Below are 9,842 nucleotides of genomic sequence, written 5' to 3'. Positions count from 1 at the left end.
CACACATATATGCATATATACATATATATCCATGTACATATACAAACACACATATATACATACATACACACATATATGCATATATGCATACATATATACATATATATGCATATATACACACACATACATACATACATACATACATATACACATATATATATATACACATACAAAACATTACACACACACACACACACACATATATATATATACATATCTACATATAAGTACATACACACATATACATACATACACACATACATATACATACACATAAATACACACATATATATATAAATACACACACGTATAATACGAGGTCTCATTAATAAGTATCTGTACTCTTACCATAGTAACGAAGCTAAAGCACGCAAAGCAAAGCCGGTTGGCAAAGATTGACTTTGAACTCTGTTGTGCATGCGCATTAAGTGTTAACGTTCTATCTCACTCCCGCTATTTACAGAAAGGTGTGTAGTGTGTGATCGTCGCATTGACCATGATAAAGTTGCCATGGCGATACCTGCCCAGAGGCCTACGCAACCTTGCAGAAAGTGTATTGAGAGTGTACAAGTAGTTGAAACGGTTCCAAGATGGTCAAAAATATTTCGATATTGACGAACGTTCTGGGAGACTCGCAACCAGCAGAACTGAGAAAAACATCGTAGATATGCGTGCAGCTGTGAGGGGATATCGTTGAATCACCATCCGTGAATGATCAGAAGATGTGCAGATTAGTTACCGCTCAGTTCAGTCCATTATCACTGATTTAGGTATGAGACGCGTTTGTGCCAAAACTGCTTTCAGCTGACCAAAATGCGACTCTAGTTTCATTTGCAAAATTTCTCCTTGATTGTGTCGAAAATGATGACAACTTATTGAAAATTTTGCGGGTATCGTCAAGCTTTTGGCAAAATATGATGCAGATTCTCTGCTCAAATTTATCATGGTCAATGCGACGATCATGCGCTACACACCTTCCTTCCAAGCACTGCTGTAAACAGCAGAAGTAAGATAGAACGTTTAAACGTAGTGCGCATGCACAACAGAGTTCATGCCTAATCTCTGCCAAGCGGCTTCACTCTGCATGCTTTAGCCTTGTTACTGTGGCAACTGCTCGAATACTTATTGATCAGACCACGTATATCAAATTAAATACACAACCGAAACAGCTACTAATAGTTTCATGCTATTAGGATACTTGAACAGGTATATCTATAAAATACGCCGTGTATCTTAAAACACTCTTTTAGGCTCTGTTCATGCGTTATATATATATACATATATATATATATATATGTATATATACATATATATATATATATATACATATATATATATATATATATATATATTAAAAAAAACAAGAACGGTGGGCAGTAAGAAAATAAGATAAAAACGTGAAAAAATATGAAGAAGGTTGGTACAAAAAGTGAAACGAGAAAAATGAAGTAAGATCCTCGTCCTCCCTGATTGCAGAAAGCTCAATAAATACAACTGGTCTAGAACACAATAACAGAAAATATGTCTAAGTCTGCGAGAATCAATCTGGAGCGGTTAGTACACTTCACTTCGATAAAAGAAACCTGTTCTCTGTCTAAACGTGCAAAAAATTTCAGATCTCGAACTGATCAGTATGTTGGAATTGTTGGATCGAAGAAGAATATGAGATCCGTCTACGCCGCATAAAGTGCATTTCTTAGATCCATTAATATATGGCTTAGATGTCCCCACTATTCTCCACTTAATTGTATGTGGTGTGGAGATGTTCTTCAAATTCAATACCTAGCTAGCCAGTTTAGTTGCATTAATTTTATCGATTTGCCGGAAAATAAGATAGGTGCTTTGCATAACGTCTCTTGAACTTATGTTTTGTTTGGCTTATGTATTGCTCTTGACACCCAGAGCAGGTTAGTGCGTATATCAGGTTCTCCGAAGAACATGTGAGGCTGCTTTTCACTATGAAACGTTGCCCCTTTTTGAAGGAGAACTCTGATCTCTCAATTAAATTGACGCATATCCCACAGTTGGGTCTTCCGTATTTTTTTACTGACGGCTTCAGTGTTGTTGCTGAGCGTATTCGGGCTTGTGTTAGGAGACTTTTCGTAGATTTGAGCTGTCTCTTGCTTTTTATGATGGCATGTGTTTGGAGGATTAAGTTAATTCTACAGTTCTATATTTAAGAGATGAGAAATTATGTACATTATTTACATTACTTACATTTGACGGATATTTGTCAACAAACAAGATGAGGACAAATATCTGCCAAATGTAAATAATGTAAGTTCATTCTGTGGTTCCTTTTTTAGCAGGGAATGTTTTGAAGGATGGTGTCGAAGGCTGCATTGTTAAGAGGGTTGTGTGTGGAGATGTATGGTAGGGTTTTTGGTTGTAATTCTTTCTTTAATTTGAGATGTCTGAGTTCGTGGATGTTGAGTTGTAGGGCATGTTGAAAGCATATGTCAATTAGTGAATGTGAGTAGTTCCTGGTGATGAGTGTATCATTTAGTTCATGTAATCGTGTGTCCCTGGTGCTTACACTAGAAACTACAGATATTCATTCTGGGGTGACATGAGTTGAACGGTAGATATTGCTTGGAGTCCGTGGACTTATAGTATATATCTGTTTCTATTACGCTGTTAGATTTCTTAATGAGGATGTCGAGGAAGGGAAGTTGTTGATGGCTATATTCCATCGTGAATTGAATGTTTACGTCAAGTCCATTTATAAGTGCTTGAAATTCTTTCAGTCTCTCAATACTTTCACCCCAAAGAATGAAACAGTCATCCAGGTATCTCTTCCAGTTATTTTCTAAATAGAGGAAGAATGGGTTGCCGTATTTTTCGAGTACCTTACGATAAAGACTAATTTCTAGATATCCCATGACTAGGTTGGCAAAGCAGGGGCCATTCTCGGATGTCTGTTTCATTCTTTGGCATGAAAGTATAGAGAGACTTAAAGAATTTCAAGCATTTATAAATGGTCCTCATGTAAACATTCAATTCATGATGGAATATAGCCATCAACAACTCCCTTCCTCGACATCCTCATTGAGAAATTTAACAATGTAATAGAAACAGATATATATACTATAAGCCCACGGACTCCAAGTAATATCTACCGTTCAACTCATGCCACCCTACACACACTAGAATGAATATCCCTTTCAACCTAGCAACTAACACTAATTCTGAGGAAAGCAAAGGCTGGGTATGTATTCAAGAGCTGCCAACAAAAGACAACCACTTGTTATTCATGGATGACCTTAAAATTTATGGTAAAGATGAATCTCAAGTCAGTTCCCTCATTAATACGGTGTATACTTTCAGTGCTGTTATCAGAATGAAGTTCGGACTGAAAAAGTGTGGTGTGTTAGTCTTGAAGAGAGGCAAAATTAAATGTATGGACAGGAGAGGTCATGAAGCAAATAGAAGAGATGGCCTATAAGTACTTGGGGATACCGGAAATGGATAAAATGATGGAGAAAGAAATGACAGAAAAATTTAAGGTGGAGTACTTGCGCAGACTGAGACTGATCCTTAAGTCGAAATTAAACGGACGAAATAAGATTGAAGCTATCAACACCTTGGCAGTTTCACTCCTTAGATGTGGAGCTAGGGTAATCGCATGGACAGTAGACGAACTAAATAGCTTAGACAGAAAGACAAGGACGTTGCTGACTAGATATGGATACTCCAACCCCAAAATGACTGACTGTATGTAGCAAGAAAAAGTGGGAGAAGACTGATTGGATGCGAACACAACACTAGAGCAGAATAAAACAACATAGCATGGTTTGTAAAAAGTGCCACAGAATCGCTATTATTAGAAGTAAGGAGGTCTGGCTTGTGTAGGATGCAAGATTGCAAAGATAAAGCACTGTACAAGCACTTGGGAATGAATGAAACTGAAAATAGGTGGATAAAGAAAAGAATGCATAGAAAATTTCATAGGGATGTTGAAGATAAGACAGAGAAAAAAGATAGCTATGGATGACTAAAAGTGATTTAAAACCGGAAACCGGAGGCTCTAATCTGTGCTGCCCAAGAGCAAGCATTAAGAATCAATTACATCAAATACAGAATAGACAACTCATCAGAAAGTGATAAATGCAAAATTTGTGGACAAAATGGTGAAACTGTATGGCATATTACCAGTCAATGTACGCCACTCGCCCAGAAAGAATATAAGAGATGTCATAACAACATAGCAAGGATTGTTCATTGGACACTTTGCAACAAGTAACGGACTAGACGGAGCAAAAACGTGGTACGAACATAAACCCGAAGGTATCATTGAAAATTATAATGCAAAGACTCTATGGGATTTTATGATTCAGTGCGACCATGAGATAGAGAATAGGAAACCTGACATAGTCTTAATTGAGAAAGAAAACAAACCATGCTGGATCATAGATATAGCATGCCCAGCTGACAACAAGGTATACAATAAGGAAGAAAGAAAAGTCGATAGATATGACAGGTTAGGTTGGGAGGTTAAGAAATTGTGGTCGCTGAAAAAGGTGGTAGTACCAATAATTGTCGGAGCCCTGGGAAGAGTGAGTAAAAATCTTGAGAAGTACATGGAACAAATAGGGGGTGCAATAAGGGTGGAGCACTTGCAGAAAACAGCACTACTTGGAACCGCTCGAATACTCCGGATAGTGCCGGAAAAATAAGGGGTGTTACTTTAGTTCACTGGTAGTGAACAGCTGACACTGCTCTCCAGCGTTAGAATCTGGACAAAGACAATAAAATAATAATAATAATAATAATAATATAATATATATAATGTACAGATTTTACACAGTATACAATAAGACAGAAAAGGGAAGCATACATAGTATACAATTTTAAAAATAAGATAAAAATAAAAAATAAAATGGACTGAGGTGGTGATGAAAGTGATGTTGCGTTCCTGACACAAGAGGAACTCTAGGAATAATCAAGAAAACCCACCGTCCAATATATCCCTGAGCACCAAGTGCAGGTGCCTTCAACAATTCCTGCTCTCCGACAGGTCTATAATTAGAGTGGTACCATTTACTGTTGCCATTTTTCGCAACTTTCACCCACCATTCAGTAAATTCATTTGGGGACAGTATTTCCCTCTCCATCCTCAATCGTTTTCGCTGCTGCCACTAAGGCAAAGGAAAACTGCTTTGCCCGAACGACTAAAGGAAATTGTTGGAGTAATCCTCACTATGGACTCGGTCGTCCGATAGATCCGTCTCACACTCGACAGGAGCTGTTCGACATAACTCCACAGGTCAACAATCCTCGGTCACTGAACGAGTGCGTGCAGAAATGTTTCGTCACTCTGTACAACACCTCAGACAAGCCCGCCTGACAGCACATCCGTGTCTGTAGAGTTTATCTCGAACCGGAAGCGCCTCTCGGTAGCACTGCTATGCCGAAGACATCTGGAAATTATATATAGTGGTTCTTGACCGGAAAGTCCTCCGCAACAGACTAGCCAATTCGATTTCGTCGACGCCCAAGGTCTCCCTGATTACGTCGTCGCACTACTCCGCCACTAATCCTCTCTATATTGCTAAAGTGGAACTTCCACCGATTCCATTACCCGACTTGTAGAGGGCTGTGAGCGCCTGACGACATCTTTGGTGCTAGGAGCCCAATCTTGATCTTTTTGTCACCCAGGACTGCAGCTTCGTAAAGGAGGCCAGCTAGGGAAGTACGGAGCTCACACATGATCACCGTCCAGAAATCGCTGCAGGTGGCGTAACCTGAACACGTGTCTTCGCATCAGAAGTTACAGCATACTAAGCCGCTATGCAAAGGGTGCTGGCAACAGACTGACCGCCTAAACATTGGAACGCGTCCCTTCCACAAGAAATTAAATAAGAAACTCTCCAACTGGTCAAGTAGTAAACAGGGCGGGGCACGACAGTCAGGCGATAACTGATAAAGGGAGCAATGTTGGCATTCGCCACCTCTGCCCGACCTTCCAGAGACAGCTTCCTCTTTGCTCATTTCTGGGTAAGAGTGGTTACCCTGTTCGTTACCTTGTCCTAGTTGTTATCCATCTAGTGGTTGGGGGTCATACCAGACCCCCAGAGGTTTAACTGATCCGTCAGTCCAACGTTCCACGACGCCGTCCGACGGTACTGACCTGTCTCTTCAGGTGCCCAGCCGGAAAACCACTGACTTGTTTGGTTTGATTTTGGACGCTGCAACTGACTTGTATTCCTTTAGAACGGTGCTGACTGTTTCCACATCGGTGACATCGACACCATGATGTCGACGTCGTCCACGAACGCCGACACTGCCCTCCCGTGTCCCAGTTAGAAAGCGATGCCCATTAGCTGTTCCAACTTCCGCAGCAGTGGCTCAAGAGTTAATACGTACAGAAGAGGTAACGACGGGAGCCCTGACGAGCGTGCTATGCGAAACGGTTCTGATAGATGGCTATTTACTTTAACCACAGAGCAGGTGCTACTGTCGATTTCAGCGATCCAGCTTCTGAAAACGGGTCCGAAACCGATCGCTTTTAGAACGGTTTGAAGGTAAATATGGTCGATCCAAATTTATTAAGGCCCCACCTAAGCCAGCTTTACTCCCAGCTCTCTCTATGATGTATCGTATGAAGTGGAGTTTATCGTGGATAGATATCTAAGCATGTACCGATAACAAGCGCCAACCTTTTCGCAAACACCTAGGATAAATCATAAACTTTGTATTTAGTAAGGTTATTGGCCCAAAATTTCCTAGCACGTCCCCATTGTCGGCGTCCTTCCTCAACAGCGTAACCACAACCCGGCTAACATTACGAATTCTCCCATTTTGGTGCCAGTTACCGTAGATCATCCAAACCAGGTGATTTTCCACTTATGCAATCACTCGTTTCAGCGGCCGTTATCAGCTTTTCGAAGAATCTCTCGTGAGCTGCCGAGAGCCGTAACAAGCTGTCCAGGTACGAAATAATGTCTGCTACCGTCGTCGACCATCGCCCTCCGCAAATAACCACGCGAAGTGCTACTGGAAGGCCTGGCACATCTGATCAGAGCCGAGTAGCACACGCACATCCCGATCCGTCAAAGAAGACCTGATGTGGGTTTTGTTGTCACGTCGCATCTCCACCGTAACGGCCCATCAGACGGCTTTAGTTCCTTCTTGTTTGAGCGCAAGGGTCCTAACTCTGACAACGCAGCCTTCGTGTTTCGCCTCGAAAAATTGGTTAAGGGCCAATTTCGCTTTTTGCACGTCGGTCACGATGCCTTTGCTAATAGCCTCTTCTGGTTTACTAACTAGTTCTCTCTCTAATTTATTTCTTTTTATAGCTAACTCTTTGCTAAATGCTATTGATTCTACTCTACTCGCCCTCTTCAGGGCGATCCACCATCGGCTGTTGACGATTGCCCCATCAACCGCCGCTTAATTAGTTCACTAATCCGATCTTTGTAGTCTTTGCGTTCAACTTCCAGTAACCTAACCGGGTCTCTATATACGGGTTCTATCTAAGTCGACTGTGCAGATTACAAATTTGTGGTCTATGTAGCTGACCAATTTGAATTGTGGCACATATGAGATTTAAATCGTCACCACTCGCCGACCAAGCGAGAAGATCCTCATGTTTGCACTGGACCATTTCGGGCCAGTGCCTTCCGCAGAACCATATTGTCTTCCTCTTGTGCGGAAGTCAATATCAGTCCATATGTCCTTCGAGCATTTTTTCACTCAGCTGTTTGGCGCATTGAAAATGTTTCTCACTTTTAGCGACACCCGTCTGTAAACGATGGTTCTTCTGGCAGCCAACTCCATGAAATTAGAAGGGAGAGCAAAGTTTAGTTATTATATCCCCTCTTTTCAGAAGTTTTTCTGCTTCTCTCAGTTACGAATGTTTTCATTCCAGAGAGATTTTCTTCTATAATTTCGTTTCTCCTACAAAGAAGTTGTTTTCATCGTTGCTGTTGCTGTTGCTGATTCTGTCGTTGTTGGTGTTAGTCTTTGTAACAGAAGTAGCCAAGCTACTTGCTAACGGGGCCTAATCAATTATATTGCAGCTATACTGCTTACTTTTCTCCAATCGAAACTTTGCTGTTATTGTTGCTGCTGCTGCTACTGTTGTTGTTGTTGTTGTTGTTGCTGCTGCTGCTGCTACTGTTGTTGTTGCTGCTGCTGTTGTTGCTGCTGCTGTTGTTGCTGCTGCTGCTGCTGCTGTTATTGTTGCTCGTAGTGATCGTGGCAGTGGTGGCAGTAGCGGTAGGTCAAATCCTTTTCTACAATAGGTACAAGACATGAACTTTGGGGGGGGGGAGAAGGGGCTAGTCGATTGTATCGACCCCAGTGCACAACTGGTACTTATTTTATCAACCTCGAAAGAATGAAAGGAAAATTCTACCTCGGCGGAATTTGAACCCAGAACGTAAAGAGCTGGAAGAAATGCCGCTAAATTATACTCTGAAGCATTAGATACTTAATTAAATAGAAATTAACAATTGCAGCGTGGAAGGTGTTTGTTTATAAACCATTTAAAAAAACACACAAAAACCGTTAGATTCACTTCAACATTTAAATTTAATTGATGTCAAAATATTTTCTTTTAGTTAGTTAACCATTCGCTCTGTTCCCGGAACATTGGTTTCTGTAAACAGATAATAAAATACATGTTGTGCATACCAATTAAATTATACACGAATTTGCAAACGGTTTCAATATAGGAAACACAAAAAAGGAATAGTAAAAACAAAAAAGTATTTAAACAGTAATTCCCAGTAAATAATTTAATATCACCATATTTAATATTCACAAATACCCACATGTACACGTGTGTATGTGTGTGTGTGTGTGTCTGTGTGTATGTACACGTATACATGCATCTATGTGTGTATCTGAGTGCATATGTGCGAGTATATTATGTATTATATTATGTATTATTGCTGCGAATTTTAATTTATTCGTTTCATAGGAACATTTTAATGAAGCTTTGCAAAATATTCTAAATTTATAGTGATCTCGAAAAAGAAGAAATAAAGCTATATTAAATCTCCGAACGAGATACAGACAGTAGTAATACGCAATCGTAACATATAATTACCAACCAAGTGTGGCGTCCTGTACAGGACAGTGCTACTGACGTTTATAGCCCCAGGAAGACATCTCCTCCAGCTGACTAACGATACACGTTCTGTGCCCGATACACGTTCTGTGTACACGTCCTGTACATCACCTCCGAAACTTCTAATATATATATTACACACTCACACACACACACATATATATATATTTATATAAAAGGTTAGCTAAGTTAGAGATTGAAGTATCCACTATACAACTGGTATATTACCTGTTTAACCATAGGCATACATATGCAAGCATATTATGCTCATAAATTATAGGTAAAGACAAAGATGAACATGGGTTATCAAGAATCAAAATTTAAAGAAAATAGAAAATGGAGAAATATTTTCTACTCTAGGCACAAGGCCCAACAGTTTGGGTGAAGGGGGACGATTAGATCGAACCAGTACACAACTGGTACTTAATTTATCGACCCCAAAAAGATGACAGGCAAAGTCGACCTCGGTAGAATTTGAACTCAGAACGTACAGACAGACAAAATATCGTAAGCATTTCACCCGGCGTGCTAACGTTTCTTCCAGCTCGCCGCCTTTAAAATGGAGAAATACTGAAGAACAACAATTGACTTAAATCAGTTATTACTTATTAAATTCAAAACAAATAGATTGCATCCCATCTAACAGCTGTTTCTGCTTCCAATGTTGTATAGTATTAACATTGATATGCTAAAAATATTTATCATAGGCACAGGAGTGGCTGTAGCTTGCCTACCAACTACATGGCTCCGGGTTCAGTGCAACTGC

This window comes from Octopus bimaculoides, chromosome 13 (assembly GCF_001194135.2).
Source record: "Octopus bimaculoides isolate UCB-OBI-ISO-001 chromosome 13, ASM119413v2, whole genome shotgun sequence".
In the NCBI taxonomy this organism is placed as follows: domain Eukaryota; kingdom Metazoa; phylum Mollusca; class Cephalopoda; order Octopoda; family Octopodidae; genus Octopus; species Octopus bimaculoides.
Note: the sequence above shows the minus strand (reverse complement) of the source record.